This window comes from Gopherus flavomarginatus, assembly GCF_025201925.1.
Source record: "Gopherus flavomarginatus isolate rGopFla2 chromosome 13 unlocalized genomic scaffold, rGopFla2.mat.asm SUPER_13_unloc_3, whole genome shotgun sequence".
Lineage (NCBI taxonomy): Eukaryota > Metazoa > Chordata > Testudines > Testudinidae > Gopherus > Gopherus flavomarginatus.
In genome coordinates this window covers 367,105-390,513 of record NW_026114611.1, presented here as the reverse complement: position 1 = coordinate 390,513, position 23,409 = coordinate 367,105, and the positions used below count along the sequence as shown (strand labels likewise).

At 48.4% G+C, this 23,409-nt stretch overlaps 2 non-coding genes across 2 annotated transcripts; both read left to right on the top strand.

The window, feature by feature from the left end:
* The first annotated feature begins 12,976 nt into the window (after positions 1–12,976).
* Positions 12,977–13,050, top strand: TRNAT-AGU (transfer RNA threonine (anticodon AGU)). The gene has a single exon. It is a non-coding gene; the product is annotated as a tRNA-Thr (tRNA).
* Positions 13,051–23,131: 10,081 nt separating this feature from the next.
* TRNAT-CGU (transfer RNA threonine (anticodon CGU)) lies at positions 23,132–23,205 on the top strand. Its single transcript has one exon. It is a non-coding gene; the product is annotated as a tRNA-Thr (tRNA).
* Positions 23,206–23,409: the final 204 nt, after the last annotated feature.

The following is a 23,409-nucleotide window of genomic DNA, read 5'->3' as shown; positions in this document are numbered from 1 at the left end:
GCATGGCAGGAAGCAGCCTGGCTGGGGGTCTTTGTGGCTGTCTGCTGGCCGTGCATAAGCATGGTCCTCCCCTCCTCTTGCCCTGCCTTCAGTTGCTCTGTGGTTTATATACCTTCCCTTGAAGCTGTCAGCACTAGCAGCCTCTGCTCTAGGTGTCCGGAGGAGGGAAGGTGTGAGGGGCTGCAGGCTGGGCTCCATCTCCCTCCTGCCAAGCCCTGACTATTAATCCCGGCCCTGACACTCCTTTCTTCAAGCGCTGTGTGGGCCAAAGGAAAAGTGTGGCAGCAAGCACAAGGGCCAAACTTGTGGGAATCAGGTGAAGCAGAAAGAATCCCAACCACCAGGTCAAACCACAGAACTACAGGCAGCCATAGCCACTTCTACACCCTAATCCATTGCAGCCATCTCAACCAAAGACCTGGCTCCAGTGGGTGTGAGTCACCCAGCAGGAGGGAAAAGACTCACTCTTAAACAACTGGAAACAGGGAAATTGAGCGCTTTGAGCTCCAGGGCTTTACCACAAACCAGCACAAGGTCCCACTGACATTTGAACTCAGACTCTAGGATTCAGAGTCTTGAGTGCTGCCTATTACACCATGGGATCAGCTTGTGCTGCCTTCTCTGGCCATCGGTGACCCTCATGGGGCTGGCTCGTGTAAAGGACTGTTGGCCCTTTACTAAAACTTAGTGGGGTTTTTGGTTGGCTAGTTCCCAGTCCCAATAGAAGGGAGAAGGGTCAATGGGAAATCAGGCCCCTGAGACTGACATGCCCCTGGGGCAATGGTCACAAACTGGTAGGGAACACGTGAGAATTTGTTAATGGAGAAAAATTCCTGGTGAAAATTGGCAAAGCTGTGGAGATTCTGAAAAGTTCCTGTGAATATACACATGAAGATACAAACAGAGAGACAAACACACACAGAGAGAAAGAGAAAATCACACACTGCACAGGCCCACACAGACATAAACAAAAACCAAACCCACACAGCACACAGAGCCATATACACGTAAGGGAAAGCCACACAAAATATAGAAAGAGCAAATCCACACCAAAAAACACAGCAAAAGCCCACAACAAGAAAGCACAACAACCACATACCAAAAGAATACTAAGCAAAAAGCAATCTGTATGCAAAAATCATACACACACACACCCAAAACTATGCCAGGCATCCACCAAAATCACACAGGACCCACATGCAGATCAACACGACAGATGAAAAACACATCAAAATATAGAAGGCCAGGCAGGGTTGGAGTCTCACAGCGAAGAGAGTGAGCACACAGGTGGTTTGGGGAGCAAAGACTGAGGGGGAGTCAGGGGCAGTGCTCTGTCTGACCCCTCCTGACACAGGTGGCTGGTAGAGAGCAGAGCCTGGTAGATCTGTGGAATCTGCCCTGCTCTCTGTAAAGCAAGGGGACTTTGGTGTCTTCTGAGCTGGAATTGTATTTTCTGCAGGACAAAATGATTGGCAGAAGCCATTTGCTTAAAGAAAACTAGTGCTTTAGGTGAGGTTTAAACTCACAGCTTCAGCATCATTCCCCTCAGCACTGCTACTATAAGTCCTGTGCACTAACCCATTGCACCTCTGCTGCCTAACTGGGGGTCTTGTCTCCTTGATTCATGGATAGATTAGGGGTTGAGGGGGTTGCATTAGGAATGGTCAGAGGCCCCACCTGCTTTCCAACCACCTTGTGATGCCGGCCGCAGAACGAATGCTGGTCTGTGGGTGGCCTTCAGTGGGGGTTTGGCATGGCATGGAGCAGGCTGGCCGGGTGTCTTTGTGGCTGTCTGCTGGCCACGCATAGGCATGGTTATCTCCTCCTCTTGCCCTGCCCTCGGTTGCTCGGTGGCTTATAAACCTTCCCTTCGAGCTGTCAGCCCCAGCCGCCTCTGCTCTAGGTGCCCAGAGCAGGAAAGATGTTGGGCTCCAGCCTGGGATTCTTCCTCCTTCCGGCCTAGCCCTGACTATGAAGCCTGGCCCTGGCACTCCTTCCTTTGAATGCCATGTGGGCAAGAGGAAGAGTGTGGCAGCTGCAGGGACCAAAGTTGTGGACATCAAGTGAAGCAGTGAGAAACAACCATATGGTCAACCTGCAGGGCTCTCCAGCCAGAGTGTTAAGTTCAAGGACCCCAACCTATAGCAGCCAGCCCATTGAACCGGCCGGACCAAAGACCTGTCTCCAGTGGGCATCAGTCACCCAGCAGGAGGGAAAAAACTCACTCCAGTTCACCCTGAGAGAGGGGAGCCAAGCACATTGAGCTCCATGGCTTTGCAGGAAACCAGCATTGCTCCAGGAGGTCCCACTAAGATTTAAACTCAGATTCCAGGATCCAAAGTCCTGAGTGCTGCCCATTACACCATGGGACCTGCTGCCATTTCATTTTCTAGACCCCTGTGACTCTCAGCTGGCTGGTTTGTACCCTGCACTTATTGCTTCCCTCTAGCAGCTTCCTCTTGCAGGACTCTCTCTCCTCCTCCAGCGACTGTGGTCCTGCACTATCAGATCCGCAGGTCCTGCCCTGAGTCCCCGCATCCCCCTGCTTTGTCTCCATTCCCTGCAGGCCACAAAAATGTTAGGGGAGCTGCCTCTCCCTTCACTCAGTGCTCCTGCTCATATCGGCCAGCTGCAGCCTCATCTCCTAGAACTCGGCCAGCTGTCGTTTGATCCGGTCGTACAGTCACATGCTGACTGGCTCCTCAGCATGGATGCTCTTGTGGAAACCCCACAGGTGACGCTGCAGGACTTGGTACCATTGGTTTCTTTAATGTTGTGGTATTTCCCCAGCAGCTGGAACAAAGCTGCCAACAAAGCGGGGGGGGGGGCGGTGGCGGGCTCCGGGATGGAGTTTGGGTATGGTGCAGAATCTGGGCTGGGGGAAGGGGTTGGGGTGCAAGGGGGACAGTGGCAGGCTCTAGGAGGGATTTTGGGTGCATGAGGTGCAGGTTCTGGGCTGGAGCAGGGGGTTGGGATGTGGCACCTATCTCAGGCAGCTTCTGAAAGTGACCCACACCCCCATTTGGCACAATTCCTACATGGAGGAGGCTGGGGGAGTCCCCTGGCACCACTGCCCACAGGTACCACCCCTGCAGCTCCCATTGTCACAGTTCCAATGGCAGAGTTGGCACTTGGGGCAGGCGCAGCGTGCAAGAGACACACCCCACAGGGGCCGCAGGGACGTGCCAGATTCTTCTGGGGGTGGTGCGCCGTGTGAAGCGAGGGTGGGCAGGAATCTGCTTTAGCCCCACTGTGCTGCCGGTAGTGGTGGCAGGAACCCCCGGGCCCTTTCCAATCACCTGGGGCCAGCTGCTCAGGCTTTCTGATGGAGAAGCAAAGGGAAGCCACAAGAGTGGTCATCCACCCCTCATGAGCAGTTCTGGGGAGTCTTTTGGGAGCTCCTGGAGTAGGCAGCAGAGAGGTGCAGCCTCGCCACAGAGTCTGTTTCCCTGGAAGGGAGAGGGGGCTGCAGGGTGATATCCCACCTCTGAGCATCCAAGAGACTCTGCTCCCCACTGCCATGCTGGAGCCTCCACATTTATTTATTGGCAAATAAAATTTGCAGAATTTTAAACTACTGTGCACAGAATTTTTATTGTGCAGAATCTCCTGAGGAATGAAACCGACTCAGGGAACCTCCTTGAATTGTCACTGCTTGGTTAACCACTCAGCCACCACATCAATGCAGAGAGAGCGCCAAGCCCTACTGCTATGTGGGGGTGGGGGCTGGGGTCAGGTCATACACATTCAGACTGTACGCTCCCCCAGCTACAAACCGCTGCTGATTTCCCATTTAGGACATTAGCCCTTACTGACAAGGTTTGTCTGTGGTCTCTTTTTATCTCATGCTGCTAGTTAGAAGGATATTTATTTATTTATTTATTTTTCAAAAATACACAACTCCCTAAACCTGCTTTTAGCAATCAGAAGAATTTAGTATCACCTTATTTTTGCCTGCCCCAGTAAAAAAGAAGAGGCTTTTGTGGGTTTCCTGACTCAGAGGATGAAAACAAACGTGTCGGTCCCAGGGGTGGCTCTAGGCACCAGCAAAGCAAGCAGGTACTTGGGGCAGCCCGTTTGCAGGGGCAGCAGCTAAGAGAGATCGAGCCTGGAAGCGGTGACCTAGAATCCTACTTTTGTCATCTCCGACTCAAAGAATACTTCCAACTCACCTCTGAACAACATCCTAACCCACAGAATCCTTCCTACCAATGTTATAATAAAAAGGATTCTGCATGGACTCCTCCTGAGGGTCGAAACAACAGACTGGACTTCTACATAGATTGCTTCTGTCAACGTGCACAGGCTGAAATTGTGGGAAAGTAGCATCACTTGCTCCATAACCTAAGCCATACTGAACACAATGCCATCAACAGCCTCAAGAACAACTCCGATATCATAATAAAAAAGGCTGACAAAGGAGGTGCTGTCGTCATCATGAATAGGTCGGAATATGAACAAGAGGCTGCTAGGCAGCTCTCTAACTCCACATTCTACAGGCCATTACCCTCTGACCCCACTGAGAGTTACCAAAAGAAACTACACCATCTGCTCAAAAAACTCCCTGAAAAAGCACAGGAACAGATCTGTACAGACACATGCCTAGAACCCCGACCAGGTGTATTCTATTTGCTACCCAAGATCCATAAACCTGGAAATCCTGGATGCCCCATCATCTCAAGCACCTTAACAGCAGGATTATCTGGCTATATGGACTCTCTCCTCAGGCCCTATGCTACCAGCACTCCTAGCTATCTTCAAGACACCACTGACTTCCTGAGGAAACTACAATCCATCGGTGATTTTCCAGAAAACACCATCCTGGCCACTATGGAGGTAGAAGCCCTCTACACCAACATTCCACACAAAGACAAGCTGTCAGGAACAGTATCCCCGATAATAACATGGCTAACCTGGTGGCTGAACTTTGTGACTTTGTCCTTACCCACAACTATTTCACATTTGGGGACAATATATACCTTCAAGTCAGCAGCACTGTTATGGGTACCCGCATGGCCCCACAGTATGCCAACACCTTTATGACTGACTTAGAACAATGCCTCCTTAGCTCTCGTTCCCTAACGCCCCTACTCCACTTGTGCTACATTGATGACATCTTCATCATCTGGACTCATGGAAAAGAACCCCTCGAGGAATTCCACCGTGATTTTAACAATTTCCATCCCACCATCAACCTCAGCCTAGACCAATCCACACAAGCGGTCCATTTCCCTAGACACTATTGTGCTAATAAGCGATGGTCACATAAACACCACCCTATACTGGAAACTCACTGACCTCTATACTTACCTACATGCCTCCAGCTTCCATCCAGGACACACCACATGATCCATTGACTACAGCCAAGCTCTAAGATACAACCGTATTTGCTCCAATCCCTCAGACTGAGAGAAACACCTACAAGATCTCTATCAAGCATTCTTACCACTACAATACCCACCTGCTGAAGTGAAAAAACAGATTGAAAGAGCTAGAAGAGTACCCAGATGCCACCTACTACAGGACAGGCCCAACAAAGAAAATAACAGAACGCCACTAGCCATCACCTACAGCCCCCAACTAAAACCTCTCCAGCACATCAACAAAGATCTACAACCTATCCTGAAAGATGATCCCTCACTCTCACAGATCTTGGGAGACAGGCCAGTCCTCGCTTATAGACAGCCTCCCAACCCGAAGCAAATACTCACCAGCAACCGCACACCATACAACCTAAACACTAACCCAGGAACCTAACCTTGCAACAAAGCCCAATGCCAGCTCTGTTCACATATCTATTCAAGTGACACCATCATAGGATCTAATCACATCAGCCACGCCATCAGGGGCTCGTTCACCTGCACATCTACCAACGTGATATATGCCATCATGTGCCAGCAATGCCCCTTTGTCATGTACATTGGCCAAACTGGACAGTCTCTACACAAAAGAATAAATGGACACAAATCTGACATCAGGAATCATAACATTCAAAAACCAGTGGGACAACACTTCAACCTCTCTAACCACTCACTGCCAGACATGAAGGTGGCAATTTTGCAACAAAAAAACTTCAAAAACAGACTCCAAAGAGAAACTGCTGAACTTGAATTAATATGCAAATTAGATACAATTAACTCAGGCTTAAAGAGAGACTGGGAACGGCTGGGTCATTACACTAATTGAATCTATTTCCCTATGTTAAGTTCTCCTCACACCTTCTATGGGTCATCTTAATTATCACTTCAAAAGGTTTTTTTTTTCTCCTGCTGATGATAGCTCATCTCAATTGATTAGACTCTTCCTGTTGGTAGGCATACTTCCACCTTTTCATGTTCTCTGTATGTATAAATATCTCCTGTCTGTGTGTTCCATTCTGTGCATCCGAAGAAGTGAGCTGTAGCTCAGGAAAGCTCATGCTGAAATACATTTGTTAGTCTCTAAGGTGCCACAAGTACTGCTGTTCTTTGCGGATACAGACTAACACGGCTGCTACTCTGAAGCCTGGGAGCTGAGAACCAACAGGAGGCCTTGGGAGCTGTAGTTCCTTGGTTAGCTCCCTGCCTATAGAGTCAGCCCTGGAGCAGGGAAAGAACTACATTTCCCAGTATTCCATTGGGTGCTATCAACAGGGAAGGGAGGAGAAGGGAGTATGGTAGGTGAAACCTCATACTGCAGCTTGCTGTGAATGGAGAGCTCACTGCTAGAGCGGGGTGGCACTGTGAATGGGGAACAAATGTGCCCAAGGAGTAGAAGGCTTTGGCCCATATACCCCCTTCAGAAGACATCCCCAGACTGGCTTAGGGACACTGGTGTGACCTCACCTTGCAGCCCCCAAAGAAGGAATTGGGGGGACTAAATGGACAGTGCCCCTCTCTATCTGAAGCCTAGCAAGGGAGGTATGTGGGTCCCACTAGAATTTAAAATGAAAAGTAAGAGAGGGGAAGCTCTACTGGACCTGGGCAGCTTTAGATACAGTACCAGGCACGCAGGAGGATTTCCACTTCTGAGCCATGGAAGCAGAAATTGACTTTTCCTTTCCAGATTGAGCTAATATTCAGAAAGGGAATCTAGCACCTGCCTTCCAGATTTGAACACCTCAAAATTCAGGAGTGCTCAAGCTCAGTTTGGGCAGCTGGTACTTTATTTCTCCCAAAACAAATGTACTGATCCACTGTAATTTCCTGTAGAAAAAGTAGGATAAAATTGAGCAAGAAATGCTTCCCAGAGGCTTTTAGGACTGGAATTGCTATTTTCAACAGCCATTGCATTTTTGTTTGTTTAAACGAAAGACAGTGATATTGCATTGGCAAATTCCCCATAGAAACAAAGAGTGGAAGAAAGAATAATAAAGGCACCTCAACTTTTCTTCATTTATGGAGGACAGTCTTACAATATGCATCCAGATATCTTCCAATCACACAAGCTGAAAATTGTTTCACTTTACTGCAGCTCTGTAACCATGTGGGAACCAATCCTGTGTTCTGTGCACATCCAAAATTCCTGCTGAATGACCCACCCTGGGAGCAAGTTACCAGTGACCCCGGGCTGGGGCAGAAGGAGGGTGCAGGTGGGGGGAGGAGCCCATGGCTGGGGCAGCAGGGGGTCCAGGTGAAGGGGGCAGAGCCCAGGACTGGGGCAGCAGGGGGTGTGTGGGTGGGGGAGCACTGGTGAGGGGAGATCCCAGAGCTGGGGCAGCATGGGGTGTATGTGTGCAAGAGCCCAGGGCTGGCTTGGCAGGGAGTGCGGGTGTGGGGAGGAGAGCCCAGGGCTGGGGCAGCAGGGGGGTGAGGGTCAGAGGGTAGAGCCCAGGGGTGGGGCAGCAGGGGGGTGGGGGTGGGGGTGGGAGGAGGCCCAGAGCTGTGGAGGCAGCGGGTGTGGGGAGAGCCCAGGGCTCGGGCACCAGGGGGATGCGGGGACAGACAAATTTTTTTTTGCTTGGGGCAGCAAAAAACCTAGAGCCAGTCCTGCCTCCACATACCGTAAGGTAGGTAGGAGCAGATCATTATTATCCCTACTTGAAAAAGGGAGAAGCTGAGGCTGAGAAAGGAGAATTGACTTGTCTTAGGTCACACAGCCAGCCAGTGGCAGAGTTGGGAGTAGGACCCAAGAGCCCTGATGTTCAAACTAACCATCGGATCTTGAATTTCAGACATTGAATGACCTGAATAAAGTGCTCTCAGATGAGCTCCAGATCAACAACAGTGCACAGTAATTATTCAGCAAGTATTTGAGGAGAACTGCAATGTTAGAGAGAATCGTGAACTGCTCAGAGACCATTAATGCAGAGAAGCAGCAATATTCATCAAACATATAAGTGGTTATGACTTATTTACTTGGTCTTCAAAGAGAACAACAAGGACCTGAGTCTCCTCCCTGTCAATAACCCTCAGCTCAGCCAATCAGGGTAGAGACTGAGGATGAGAGGCTGAGAGTTCTCACTAAAGAGCCCAAAGGATGGCCAGGTCACTGGTGGGGATCACTGCCCAAGCACTATTTCAGCCCCACATTTTTGGGTAGACCTCCCATAGTGGGAGCTGCCGAGCACTCCCCCGCCACCCACCCACACACACACCGACACCCACACACACACACACCCCTGAGGGGACACTAGAAGCAAGAGAAGAAGAGAAAGGAGGGAGGGAGGGATGGAGGAAAAGGTGAAACAAAACGGACAAACCCTAATGTTCCCAGTGATTCTAAGGGATAAAATCCCAGGTGCAGAATAAAATTCTGCTGCCTTAAGCTCGTGTTTTCCATGCCTAGAATTCATCTGTCACCAGATGGATCAGACTAAACAGGTTTCAAACCTCAAGGAGGCTCTTACCTTCTAAACAGGGACAGCTGTTTTCTAGTAAAATCAGGAAAAGGGAAGGAGAAAACTGGAAAGAGGTTCCTCCTGATGCTCACGTACCTGAACCCAAATACTTTCTCAGTCCTCAAAGAGAGACCTGGAGAAGGAGACTTGCTGAAGCAAAGCCACAGAGGTCTCTGAGGTTTCCCTGGCCCTTTGCCCCTGTCCTGCCTGACTGATGTCAGCATCTCTCTGTGAGGTCACCACCTCCCCACCACCTTTGACCAATAGTCTGAGGTCCTGCAAAAGGCCTTTGTGATGTAACTGCCACATCCCTCCCTTGCTGTGCTAATGTCCTGCCCCTGGCCAGGAACTTTGGAGGTTTGAGCTATTCCCTGTGGTCACCCCACTCAAGGAGCGTTCGTTCTCGGAAGCAAGCCGGCTAGACAGGAAAACATCAGATGCTGCTCCCAATGCTACACTCCGTTTTTCAGAAATTAGTCAACTTTATGCCCTGAAGAGACCATTAGAGCATCTAATCTGACCCCCTGCATATCACAGGCCTCCTGTATGACACAATAGCTACTTTTGGGGCAAACACATTCCACAAAGGCATCTAGTCTACATTGAATGACATCAGGAGATGGTGAATCCATCACTTTCCTTGGTAGCTTGTTCCTGTGATGAATCATCCTCCCTGTTGCGAATCACCCTCCCTGTTGCTTATTTGTGCCTTAAGTGTAATATGAATTTGTCTCTTTTCACCTTCCAGCCATTGGGTCTTGTTATGCTTTTCTATGCTAGATTAAAGAGCCCTTTAATAGCCAATCTTTTCTCTCCATTAAGGCACTTAAATGAAGTCACCTTTCAATCTTCTTTTGATAAGCTAAACAGGTTGAGCTCTTTCAATAGCTCACTAGAAGGCATTTTTCTCCAGCCCTCAGAACATTTGGTGGCTCTTTGCTGCCCCAGCTCCAATTTCACAACATCTTTTTCAAATGAGGACACCAAAACTGGATGCAATATTTCAGTATCAGTCTCACTGATGCTGTGTCACCTCCTGTGATGTTATTGACATAATCTGTAATTCTATAGATCACCGTTGCGACCACTGTTCTATATTTGCAGCCAATATTGTAGAAATGTTGTCGTGTAAGGGGTGTATGGAGAGGTTCTGATTGGCTGATTATAATGATGCTATCTTTACATGTGTATCATTTTTGTTGTTGACGTTATGAATATTGGCTCTATGCTGCCCATATTTCAAACTTGTGCTACGCTTCCCGGGAACACTCCAGCCAGACAAGTTGGTGTCAGTTCTGCCTAGCCTGCTTGATGGCTCATTAAGGACCACAAGTTATGCAACAGACCCATTGAGAGAAGGCAAGGTATGCAGGGACCTGCCTATGGATAGAACTTTAAGGTTTTTTTCTATGCCACGTGCTGGATAGAGTGTCCTTGGGACAAAGAAAGCAAAGACCACATGGCAAGAGACTATAAAAAGCTGATGCCTCGTCTCCATCTTGTCTTCAATCCTGCTTCATACCTCTGGAGGGACTTTGCTACAAACTGAAGCTCTCTACAAAGAACTGAATGACCCATTCCAGCTGTGGATGGACTCCAGAGACTTGATCTGAACATGCAGTTTATTCCATCAGTGCTACAAACCTGAACCAAAAACTTTGCCATTACTGGGTGTGAAGGGTTAAAATCCATGTGCAGTTTATATAACAACCTGGTCTATGGATTGTGCCAGCTCTTTTCCAGACCCAAAGTCCAGAATATGGTCAAGGGAGCAGAGGCCTAGCAAATAGTGATCAGCTAAGAGAAAGCTGGGGTAAACTGAAAGCCTTGCTTGCTAAGATAGGCCTGGTCAGCAAATTGCCAGGAGTTGGAGCTAAGAACTAAGTAATGTCTTATTCAAAGTTGCAGATTGAACAAAGAATCCCTGTTCCTATTGTGTTTGATTATTCTGTAGGGAGATGTTCTTCCCACACATCCAACCTTGAATTTATGAAAAGTTGGCACGTCAGTATAAAATATGGCATCCTTCCACCTCCCTTCCAAGGGACCGATGCCTTGCCTTTAGACAGACAGAAAACAATCTTTATTGCCACATACTTTCACTGTTTCTTTGCTTTAACACCTACGAATGTACCTGTTGGACCATGAAAAAGAGTTGCTCCATTTCTATGGACCTCAAATCAGAATTCAATATAGATATTTTATACTAATAACATTTTATCAAAGTATTCAGTAAATGTTAACCTGCTAACTTGAGTCTATAGGCGGAGACATTATGTAACCTGCTAGCCACTGGCTAATGTGCTATTTTGTCTTGCTGCAAAACCTATCTCGGGGTGTGGAACTGCCTACCCTGTCACTTTCCCCCACCCATGAAAAACCTATGTATTCTATTGTAATCAATTGATTGACAGTGTCTCTGAGCCTAACAAGCAAGGTGACTCTCCTTTTATTGACCTCTACACAGTGTAGATTTATCTCCTTCACAGACAGCTGCTGAATAAAGAGGAGATTCAGCATCCAGCACCCAGTGGTGCCTGGCTGAATGTGCCTCCTCTCCCCACAGCTTGGTGATCTTTTGAGAAAATGGAGAAGACTGCCTTTGCCTAGCTGTACATTGCTTGCAAAAGAAACAGGTCTTTTTGGTGACAAGTGTTGAAAGGAGTCACTAGGCAAATGTGGAGACAAGAAAAAAATCTCCTAATTGAACTTGCATCTGTGGATGCTGAAGCCACAACACAGAGTGCTAAACGCTATATGATCACGGCTGGAGTCAGAAGAGTCTCTACCAAAGCCTTTTTTCACCAGCAGGGGCCTCTCTGTGCACAGAACTCCTGGTAGCTTGATGGCTGCAGGCAGTGGAGAACTCTATTTTGGCATCTCTTTGTCTCTTTTGTGGTGAACATCTGCAGTAACTGTTAAAAGGCCTCTGGAGAGCTGATTGAAGAGCCTTCCTAGTAACCAGAAAATCTTGGCTTGGCCTGACAGTTCTTCCTTGCTGAACCTAATGTGTCTGTTGGCTCCTTTTTCGTATCTCTTCATAAGAAAGAAAAGACCTGTCATCAGAATCCTTCTAAGTGGTGGTTCAAGACAGAGAGAGCCTTCCTTGCAGCTAAGTCTTGGTGCCAGGGGGCATATCTCACCACTGCAGTGCCTCCTGTTGGCCATCCTGGCGTTTAGGTCTGCTCCACCAGTGCACCTTCATCCAGTGGCATCTGGCTGCCATCTGTTCTATCTTTAGGACCCATGTCGCTCTCAGGACTTCAATGTCCTCTTATGGACAGAGCCCTCTGGCTGTGCCCCACTCATTTCTCTCCCCGCTTCCAGGGGGCAGCTGTCCTTCACCCAGACACTTGCCTCAGTGGCCAGCTGCAGTCCAGGGTGTAGCCACCTGTGTCAGTGGCGACTGAGGCAAAAGGGGTGCACCTCCAACCCTCACCATCTGTTTCCCTGGACCACTTCCCCACAGACCTAGCACCTTCCTCCACCTTTGTATAAGGGCCTCAGTCTGGCAGTAATCAGCCAGGAGGTCACTCATGCTCCCCTTTGCCACCCAGCACTACTCTGACCACGGTACCCCTCCTTCTCCTTCTCCTTCTCCTTCTCCTTCTCCTTCTCCTTCTCCTTCTCCTTCTCCTTCTCCTTCTCCTTCCTTCAGGCAGCAAATCCTCCCTCCTCAAACTCCAAGGAGTGACTAACTTGCTGTGCTGAGCAGCCCTTTATATATGGGCTACTCCAGCAAGCCTTCTCCTGATTGGCTCTCCCAATAAGCCCTTTCCTGACTGGCTGGGTTCTGCACCGCCTCTGCAAGGCTGCCTTAATTTTTTTCCTGATTGTTTGGGGCAGTCACCCCACCACACTTGGAAAGTGGCAAATGAGAAGTCTAGAGCTGAAGGAAAGGTTACCATGACTCAGAACTGAGCCAAGATTGCTGTGACTGAAACACAGATCACTAATCAGTATATGATCACAGTGGCTGGTGGGAGAAGCACATGTTAGAAGCCCTCTGTCAACTCAGCTGTGGCTTTCTGTGCACAGAGAGCCAGACACCTCAAAGTCTACAAGGCTTGAGGGAAATGGGGAAGGTCTGTACTTTGGAATTTGCAGGTGTTGTCCTGGACCATCAAATGGAACAGTTGTAAACACTTTCTTTAGGCAGGCACTATGGCTTAGCTGGCTAAAGCACCTGTCTAGTAAACAGGAGATCCTGGGTTCAACTCCCAGTGGTGCCTTGGTGTGTGGCTTTTGTCTCCTCTGCTCACATTTTCCTGTGTTTTTCTAGGAAACAGAAGAGACCTCCCTTGGTATCCAAGTAACTGCTTGCTAAGGAAAAGGCTTCTTTGGAGAGAAGCATTGGAAAGAATCAAATCACAAGCCTGGAGTTGATGAAAAGGCTGCTGTGACTGGCATTAGCCTGGCGATTGCTTCAACTGCAATTGCTGCAACACGAGAGCCTGTGCCGCACGTCCTTGGGGTTCGCTGGGGATGTCCACACACAGAGGCCATGTCACCTTCCTTTTTATTGTCACTGATGAGAAATGGAGCAGCTGAGAGAAAAGTCCCAGAGAGCAGCACCATGGCTAAGCTGGCCAAGGCACCTGCCAGGTAAAGTGGAGGTTAGAGATATATCACCCAGTGGTGCCTTGCCAAATATGTCTGCTCTTCCCACCTCTTGGTCAATCTTTCGAGGAAACAGAGAAGACTGCCTTTGCCTTGCAGTGCAGATGCTTCCAAAAGAAACTGGTCATTTTTTTCTGACAAGTGTCAGAAGGAGGCACCTAAGAAACGTGGGGACAACGAAAAAGGTCATCGTAACTCAACTTGCATCCATGGCTCTTGAGGCCACAACGCAGAGCACTGAGCACTGTAGGACCACAGCTGGTGACAGAAGGGGCTTTTCCAAAGGCATTTTCCACTAGCAGGGTCCTCTCTGTGTGCAGAATTCCTTATCGTTTGATGTCCGCAGGCCCTGGAGATCACCATTTGGCATCTCTCTCTCTGTCTCAGTGAACATCCCCTGTGGTTGTTGAAAATCTGTGATGAGATCTACAGGATGAAACCTGAACAGAGGGACCCCTGAGCCCTGTGTCCCACCGCCTGGATTCCCTCTCACACTGTGATGCTGTGACAGGCTGCAAATCTCTGGCACATATTTCACTTACACAGACATCCACAGGTCGGGGCACATCCAACTGAGTTACATGAATGCTTCTCCCAGCCACTCATAAAACTAATGATAGAGAGCCTCCCGCCAATTCCCCCCAGCTCTGCAGCCTTGCACCCATGGATTATACCACAGGAAAGGCGAACCACAGCGGCTGCCTCCCCCACATGCGGGAAAAAGGTTTGTCCTGCTAGCCCTGCGGACTAAGTCTCCAGGCCTCCAGCTTGCCCCATTCGACCCAACGGCTTGATCTTGTGGCCAGAATTATTTGCAGTTGTGATTTCCCCCAGCAGTACCGCACAGGGGTCCATGGTCAGCTCCAGCACAGGCCCCACAGAAAGGCTTAATTCTTGAGCTGCAGCACATGCTGGGCAGGCTTAAGACCGGGCTCCCCATGGCAGGAGAGAAGAAGACTCAGACCCTGGTGAGGCAGGCTGGGGCTTCCTGGATCCCATTTGCACACAGCCAGCCCTCTGCCCCCACTTCCAAGTCATCAGTGGCGCCCCCAGGTCGGCCAGAATGAAGCAGCAGTTTTCACTGCACCAAGTCCACTTATGGCTTACAGGCAACTGCCAGACCCCCCGCAGCCCACAATCTCAGCCAGAAAGGAGCCCACTCAGCCTCACCATTGCTTCTTTTCCTTCCCCACAGAACTCCACTTCTCCTGACCTACAAGTAGCCATCTCTGAGATGCCAAGAGGCAGGTAAAGGGTTCTATCTCCCAGAAGCGAACCACACCTCCATAGGTTCGGCCCTCAGAAGGGCAGGTGGGGGTTTCCTGGATCCCAGTTGCTCACAGCCAGCCCAGCCCCCACCTCTAAAGCCATCAATCTATAGGCCAACCTCCAAGGAGAGAGGAGGCCAAGCCACAAGCCTCCAAAAGGTGACACACCTAACTGCTCTAGGTTCTCCAGACTGACACCAAGGTGTTTTCTCCATTTACGTCAGCACCCTCTGTCATGCAGGGGTTGGAGTTATCTCAGGGACAGGCCAATAGCAGAAGGAGGAGTGCCTTCCTGGACAGCAAGGGGATTTGAGAAAAGGAAGCCAGCCTGTTTCTGAACCAGGGGCCTTTTGTGTATTGGGCACATGGGATAGCCACTACACTACAGAAACTCTGTCTGCTTAGCTTGTGCTCACCCTGGCACACACTGATGGGGAGTGGTGGCAGCCCTCCAATAGCTCAGCTGGCAGAGCAGAGGACTGGAGCCGGTGCTCAGGAAGTCATCCTTACGTCACCCTTCTGAACCTTGCTTGAAGGAAAGCTTCTTTTTCTTCCCCTTGCTGACGAAGAACAAGAGAAGAATGAAAGGGCAGGTGGGCCAGCTCGGTGCAGAAGCCCATGCTGTCTTTTCCTGCTGCATAGCCTGAAATGAGGGGCTTGTGGCAGTTAAAGGAACTGCTGCACTTTCAGAAAACAGTCCAGCCCTGCACAAAGGGAGAAAGAAGAGCCTGCTAGAGGTTGGGATTGAACCACAGACCTTTAGCTTAGCACTCACCCAACTGAACTACTGCAACAGTTGCTAGGTTTCTTTTCAGCCTGTTGCTTTTCTGTCTGGGATGCTTTTGTCAGTGACCCATTAAGACAAAATTCACTTTTGCTTTCCTTAGCTGGCTAAAGCCCTTATTTCATAAACCAGGTAATCCTGGGTTCGACTCCCAGTGGTGCCTTGGGGAGTGGCTTTTGGGGCACCTGGCATTGGCTATTGTCAGAAGACAAGATTCAGAACTAGATGAACCTATGGTATAAATTACACTCACAGGCACTGATAATAGAGTTCCTGAAAGTTTAGGTATTAAGAGCTGATAAGTCAGTGGTCCAGTCCCCTCAAGGATGACCCCCACCCTCTGGGGCAGGGGCAGGTCTGAGCTCTCACACCAAATGCCCATTGTAGCTCCCAAAATCTGTGAGCGGCTCATTTAGTTTACACCCAGGGTTGAGACCTACTTTGTGTCCAGTGTCTGAGAATGAAAATCCTAAACCACCCTTTGAAATAACAAATGCAGCAGGATTTGCTATTGTCCCTGCCCCAAAGCAGAAAGATCAATGGAGAAATGCCATTGAGTCCAGGGTAATACTTGACTGCGGTTTTACCATTTCCACTCGCTAAACTCCCTCGCAACCTTCTGGGCTCGTAGAGCAGGGTACTGAGTCTGAGCCCAGACATGTGCACTGCAACTTTACTCCAGACCTAGCTGCATGATCCTGATTAATGTGACATAGACCAACTGTGTGTGTTTCATTGCAATGGAGATGTAGCCTAACGTTATGACTACACTGTGATTAAAACACCCAGGGCACCTGTCTCAAAGCCCAGGTCAGCTGACTCAGGCTTATGGGACTTGGGCTGTGCCAGACTATAAAATTACGATGCAGACATATGGACTTGAACTCAATCTCTGAGACCCCCCAGAGGGGTGAGGGTTTCTGAACCCAGGCCTCAGTGTGAGCACAAATATCTGCACCACAGTTTTTAGCCTCTCAGCTTTAGCTCCATGAGCCCAAGTCAGATGACCCAGGCCAGCCCTGCTGCCACATTTATCCCAGGAGGGATGGACTCTAACGGTACGTCTCCATTGCAATGGAAGCCCAGGTGTGGCATGCTGTGCTCAAAGCAGCACCCTGGTAGCCCCATATTCACCACTCTCATATAATGATGACATGGTTTGTACGAAGTCTGCCTTGTGAGCTATCATTTCAAAAGTCTTGATCTGTTGAACATTAATATCATGTTGGATTGTGTGTGCTCTCATTGGTTGGGAAGTTATAAAGTTTTGCTCTGTGTGCCTTACTGAAATATGTTATGAGGTTGGGAAATGCCCCCCACCAGCCTTTCAGGTGTGACAATTGAGGAGCCAGACTGGCTGCTGGCCCATTGAAGGTATCCACACTCCTAAGGACTATCCCAGGAACCGTGTACAATGCAGACTTCTCCGAGATAGCCCAGCAACAATGGACACTGCTTGACTCACGTCGTAGCAAAGGTATTTCCTAGCAAGTTGGAAGAAACTATGAAAGGGGGGTAGAGACATTATGAATTGGCCTCCTTCCCCCACAACTCAATACCTGTAAACACATCTGGAGGACAAACACTGAACTGAGATAAATCAGAAGAGAATAATAATAATACATTCAAATAAAAGTCCCCAAACAGACTAGTATTGGTTTTTCAGCAGAAAATTTTCGGTCTGGGGAATTTTGTTTTCTGTCAGACCTTGCCAAGGGAAGCAGGTAGAAAATGTTTGAGTTTCCTCCTTCAGAACAGCTTGGCCTAGACACTAGCTCTGGTCCACGGTTGTGGCCTTGCTCAGGATGGGGGTCTTTTAATTATTTGGGCAAGTCCCAGGGTGTTTGGGGGAGATTATGAGGACGTTACCTTTTGAGATAAAGACTAAGAAATACAGGACTAGAGAAATTTTTTTTAGAAATCTGGGATTTAGATATTTAATTTAAAGCAAGGGGAGCGGTCTGAGTTTTTGAGAAGGTTTTTGTTTTCAAGAAGCAACATTGTTGGGTCTGTTATTGTACCAAAGGGGGAGATGGTTGTCTATAAAGGAGAGGTGAAAACTAAATGCATCTGATGAGGATTAAATTTGAACCCATGTGTGCAGAGGATAATGGATTAGCAGTCCATCACCTTAACCACACGGCCACCTCACCTGAACTGTTAAAAACATGACAGGAGAAGAAATCTAAGGCCGGCAGTGATAGGGACAATATGGAGTTTTTAAGTACTAAGCAGAAGCAGGGGCTGAATATGCTTCCCGCTCACATCTAGTGAGAAGCTGTGGGAAAGACTTCAGGAACAGACCGTATTTGCATAGACACACCTACTCTGCCTACGTATGCAGCATGATGGGGCCGCTTCCCGAAAATGACCAGTTTTGGCTGGTGTTGGGTTACAAATCACTTTAGGATTGAGTGGAATGAAATGTTATTATCCTTCCTGTATGAGTGAAGGGCAGCAGAACATACCTAGTCCATCCTGATGGAGGGGTAGGTGGGTGAGGAATAGCTTTTATTGGACTGCATAGAAGTGATTGCGGACATCATCCTAAACCAGTGGTCCCCAAACTTTTCACACTGTGCCCTCTTAACCATGGCTGTGGCCCCTTGGAAGCCGCGGTCGAGAACCTGGGCTGGGAGTGGGGCTGTGGCTTGCTGGGGAGAGGGGTGCAGACACAGGTAAAGGGATCGCGGCTGGGCCAGGGGCTCAGGCTGAGGGTAGGGTGGATGAAGAGCTGGGACAGAGTGGGACTGAGTGGTGCTCCCTCCCTGACCTCCATGGGGGCTGGCTGAACCCTGAGGTGCCTCCATGAACATTCCTCTGTGCCCCCCTAGGAGGCATGCCTCACATTTTGGGAATCACTGCCCTAAACTGACACCTAGTCACTAAGCAGGGGCTAGTGATGCCAAAGCCCAGGGACAGGGAGCTTTGCCAGAGTGGCGCCTGCCGGTCACATGCTGGGGAGCTGACACAGGCTCAGTGCTCTGGAACAGCTCTGAGCCAAACCCAGGCAGAGTCCTCATCAGTGTGACACTGCTCAGGGGACGCTGTCACTGGGGGAAACCTCCTTGCCTTCAGCACGACCTGGGACTGACCTTGGACCTTTCAGCACCCGTTCCATGCCAGGAGCTTCCTGTAGTGAGTCACCTTAGCAGGACACCTGGGAAAACCTTACACCCCCCAAAGGAGTCATGCACCCCTAACTTCCACAATCCCCAGTGACTCTCAGCCAGCATTGTAAAACAGAAGGTTTATTAGTGGTCTGGAATACAGCCTAGGAAAGTTCTTTGTTAGCATAGGAAGTAGGAAGATTCAGCAAAGTCCATCTTCATGAGACCCAAAACTCAGAGCCTGGGCTCGCCCCTTGAGTCTCAAAACCAGCAGACTCCTTGCTTCCAACAGCCCAACTCAGCCAGGCCCTTTTGTCCCTCTTCTGTCCTTTGTTCTGTTTTCCTGGCAACCTGGTCACCTGGCCTCCACTTCTTTCTTTGTTCTCTGAAGGACGTAAATCATACCGTGTAGAGGTCAAGCAGAGGAGTTTATTGCACACAGCGCTGGTGGAGTGTCACCTTGCTTATTAGGTTCAGAGGCACTGTCAGGGTCTGTTTCTCACTTTGAACTTTAGCGTCCAGAAAGTGGGGACCTGCCTGTTACCTTCTAAGCTTAATTCCTAGCTTAGATCTTATCACGCTGCCACCAACCCAAAATACAGTGTTTAGTTACACTCTTTGTCCCCCAAAACCTTCCCTGGGGGACCCAAGACCCAAACCCCCTGGTCTCAAAACAAAGGGAAATAAACCATTCCCCCCTATCCTTTCTTCCTCCCAGATTTTCCCCTCCCTAGGTTACACTGGGAGATCACTGTGATTCAACCTCCTCGAATCTTAAAACAGAGAGGAAATTCACCTTCCCCCCACTTCTCTCCCCCTCTCAGACTCTCCCTGAGAGAGAGACAGTGAACCTAACACAGAGAGAAATTCACCTTTCCCTCCCCTTTTCTCCTTTCCCCCCACCAATCCCTGGTGAGTCTAGACCCCGTTCCCTGGGGTCTCACACAAGAATAAAAAAAAATCAATCAGGTTCTTAAAAGAAAAACTTTTAATTAATGAAAGAAAAAAATAAAAATTATCACTGTAAAATCAAGATGGAAAAATGTTTACAGAGTCTTCAGCTATATAGACTAGAGGGACTCCCTCCCCCTAGCATAAAATACAAGTTACAGCAAACAGAGGTAAAATCCTTTCAGCAAAATACACATTTGCAAATAAAGAAAACAAACAAATTGAATCCGCTTTCTATCTATTACTTACTATCTGGAACCTGAGAGTCTGTTTCAGTAAGATTGGAGAAATCTGGTTGCATGACTGGCTTCTCTTAATCCCAAGAGAGAACAGAGAACAAAGAAAAACAGCACAAAAAAAAGACTTCCCTCCACCCAGATTTGAAAGTATCTTGTCTCCCGATTGGTTCTTTGGTCAGGTGTCAGCCAGGTTCACTGAGCTTGTTAACCCTTTACAAGTAAAAGAGACATTAACCCTTAACTATCTGTTTATGACAGGCACTGTCAATTAATTGATTACAACAGAATATATAGATTGTCCATGGGCGGGGGAAAATGACGGGGTAGGCAGTTCCACACCACAGCTTAGGTTTTGCAGCAAGACAAGATAAGCATATTAGCCAATGGTTAAACATGTTACATAATGTCTCCACCCATGGTCTCAAGTTAGCAAGTTAACATTTAATGAATACTTTGATAAAATGTTATTAGTATAAAATATCTATGTTGAATTCTGATTTGGGGTCCATAGGAATGGAGCAACTTCTTTGATTGTCCAACAGGTACATTCCTAGGGGTTAAAGCAAAGAAACAGTGAAAGTATATGGCAATAAAGATTCTTTTTTGTGTGTATTAAGGCAGGCGTTGGTTCCTTGGAAGGGAGCTGGAAGGATGCCATATTTTATACTGACATGTGCCAACTTCTCATAAACTCAAGGTTGGATTTGTGGGAAGAATGTCTCCCTACAGAAGAGACTAACACAATAGGAACAGGGATTCTTTGTTCAATCTGCAACTCTGAATAAGACACAATTCTTTAGATCTCAGCTCCGACACCTGGCAACTTGCTGACCAGGCCTATCTTAGCAAGCAAGGCTTTCTGTTTACCCCAGCTTTCTCTTAGCTGATCACGATTTGCTAGGCCTCTGATCCCTTGACCATGCTCTGGACTTTGGGTCTGGTTAAGAGCTTCACAATCCATAGATCAGGTTGTTATATAAACTGCACATGGATTTTAACCCTTCACATCCAGTAATGGCAAAGATCTTGGTTCAGGCTTGTAGCTGTCATGGAATAAACTGCAGGTTGAAATCAAGTCTCTGGAATATATCCACAGCTGGGATGGGTCATTCAATCCTTTGTAGAGAGCTTCAGTTTGTAGCAAAGTCCCTCCAGAGGTATGAAGCAGGATTGAAAACAAGGTGGAGGCGAGGCCTCAGCATTTTATAGTCTTTTGCCATGTGGTCTTTGCTTTCTTTGTCCCAAGGACACTTCATCCAGCATGTGACATAGAAAAACCTTAGAGTTCTGTCCATAGGCAGGTCCCTGCATACCTTGCTGAGTCACAAGGTATATCTGCCTTCTCTCAATGGGTCAATTGTGTAGCTGATGGTCCTTACTGGGCCATCAAGCAGGCTAGGCAGAACTGACACCAATTTGTCTGGGGTGTTCCCTGTAAGCAGAGCACAAGTTTGAAATATGAGCAGCATAGAACCAATATTTATAAAGTCTACTACTAAAAATGATACACATCTAGAGATAGCATAATTCTAATCAACCAATCAGAACCTCTACACAGACCCCTTAAACCACAACCTTTCTACAATATTGGCTGCAAATATATGACAGTGGTCGTAATGGTGATCTATACAGTTACAGATTATGTCAATAACGTCACAGCAGGTGACACGGCATCAGTGAGACTGATACTGAAATATTGCCTCCAGTTTTGGTGTCCTCATTTGAAAAAGATGTTGTGAAATTGGAGCTGGGGCAGCAAAGAGCCATCAAATGTTCTGAGGGCTGGAGAAAAATGCCTTCTAGTGAGTTGCTGAAAGAGCTCAACCTGTTTAGCTTATCAAAAGAAGACTGAAAGGTGACTTCAGTGATGTGTTGAAGAGCCTTAATGGAGAGAAAATATTGGGCATTAAAGGGCTCTTGAATCTAGCAGAGAAAGGCAGAACAAGACACAGTGGCTGGAAGGTGAAAAGTGACAAATTCATATTACAAATAAGGCAGAAAAATTCAACAGCGAGGATGTTTCACCACAGGAACAAGCTACCAAGGAAAGTGGTGGATTCACCATCTCTTGATGTCATTTAATGAAGACTAGATGCCTTTGTGGAATGTGTTTGCCTCAAAAGTAGCTATTCTGTCATACAGGAGGCCTGTGATATGCAGGGGGTCAGATTAGATGCTCTAATGGTCTCTTCTGGCCATAAAGTCGACTAATTTCTGAAAAACGGAGTGTAGTATTGGGATCAGAGTCTGATGTTTTACTGTCTAGCCGGCTTGCTTCCTAGAACGAACGCTCCTTGAGTGGGGTGACCACAGGAGTAGCTCAAACCTCCAAAGTTCCTGGCCAGGGGCAGGACATTAGCACAGCAAGGGAGGGATGTGGCAGTGACATCACAAAGGCCTTTTGCAGGGCCTCAGACTATTGGTCAAAGGTGGTGGGGAGGTGGTGACCTCACAGAGAGATGCTGACATCAGCCAGGCAGGACAGGGGTAAGGGGCCAAGGAAACCTCAGAGACCCCTGTGGCTTTGCTTCAGCAAGTCTCTTTCTCCAGGTCTCTCTTTGAGGACTGAGAAAGTATTCGGGTTCACGTATGTGAGTGCCAGGAGGAACTTCTTTTGAGTTTTCTCCTTCCCTTTTCCTGATTTTACTAGAAAACAGCCGTCCCTGTTTAGAAGGTAAGAGCCTCCTCGAGAAAAGAGGTGTCCTGGGCGTGTCACAGTTCAGATGCCAGTGGCCCCCCACACTGTAACGAAGTTCCCGCCACCCTGCTCTGTGTTCGCAGTGCGGGAGAGAGCAGCATTCCACGGCAGTGATTTGCTCCTGGCTGCCAGAGCAGAGCAGCTGGCTCAGCTGTCAGAACTTCCCAGAGCAATGAAAGGGGAGGGCCCATGGCTCTGTAGCAGGAATGCAGGGTAGGCGAGTTCACGGCGGGCATTGTGGGATACTGGAGAAGGCCAGTTATGGTGATATAATGAACGGCAGCGTCTACTCTGTCACTTCAAGTTTGCTGCAAAAAGCTCTAGACCTCCCATCAAAGTTGTTTTATTTTGTCAGCAAAACAGGGCAGTTTTGTCGCCAGACGTGGCATTGCAGTGTGTACACCTGCCACAAGCTGCCGACTGAGGTAGCGTTGTGTGTTTTTCACACACCTGAGCAACATAATTCTGCTGAAACAACTTTGTAGTGCAGACCTGGCCAAAGATTCACTCACACACAACTTGTAAGAACAACGTCACCTGCTCCTCTGCTTTGCAGAATCCAAATACAAGCAAAGCTTGTCATGCCCTGGTGGCGATGGCCAGGAGTCAGGTGTGGGCAAACACTGTGTTTTAGCTACCCACAGGCACCATGGCTTAGCTGGCTAAAGCATCTGTTTCGTAACCAGGAGATCCTGGGTTCAATTCCCAGTGGTGCCTTGCTGACTGGTTGTTGGGGCACCTGCTATTGGCTACTGTCAGAAGACAAGATTCAGAGCTAGATGGGTCTTTAGTCTAGCCCGGTGTGGTTTTTCTTATGGTTTTAAATAACACTCACAGGTACTGATAATAGAGTTACTGAAAGTTTGGGAGTTAGGAGCGGGTAGGTCAGTGCTCCAGTCCCCACACAGATGACACTTTCCC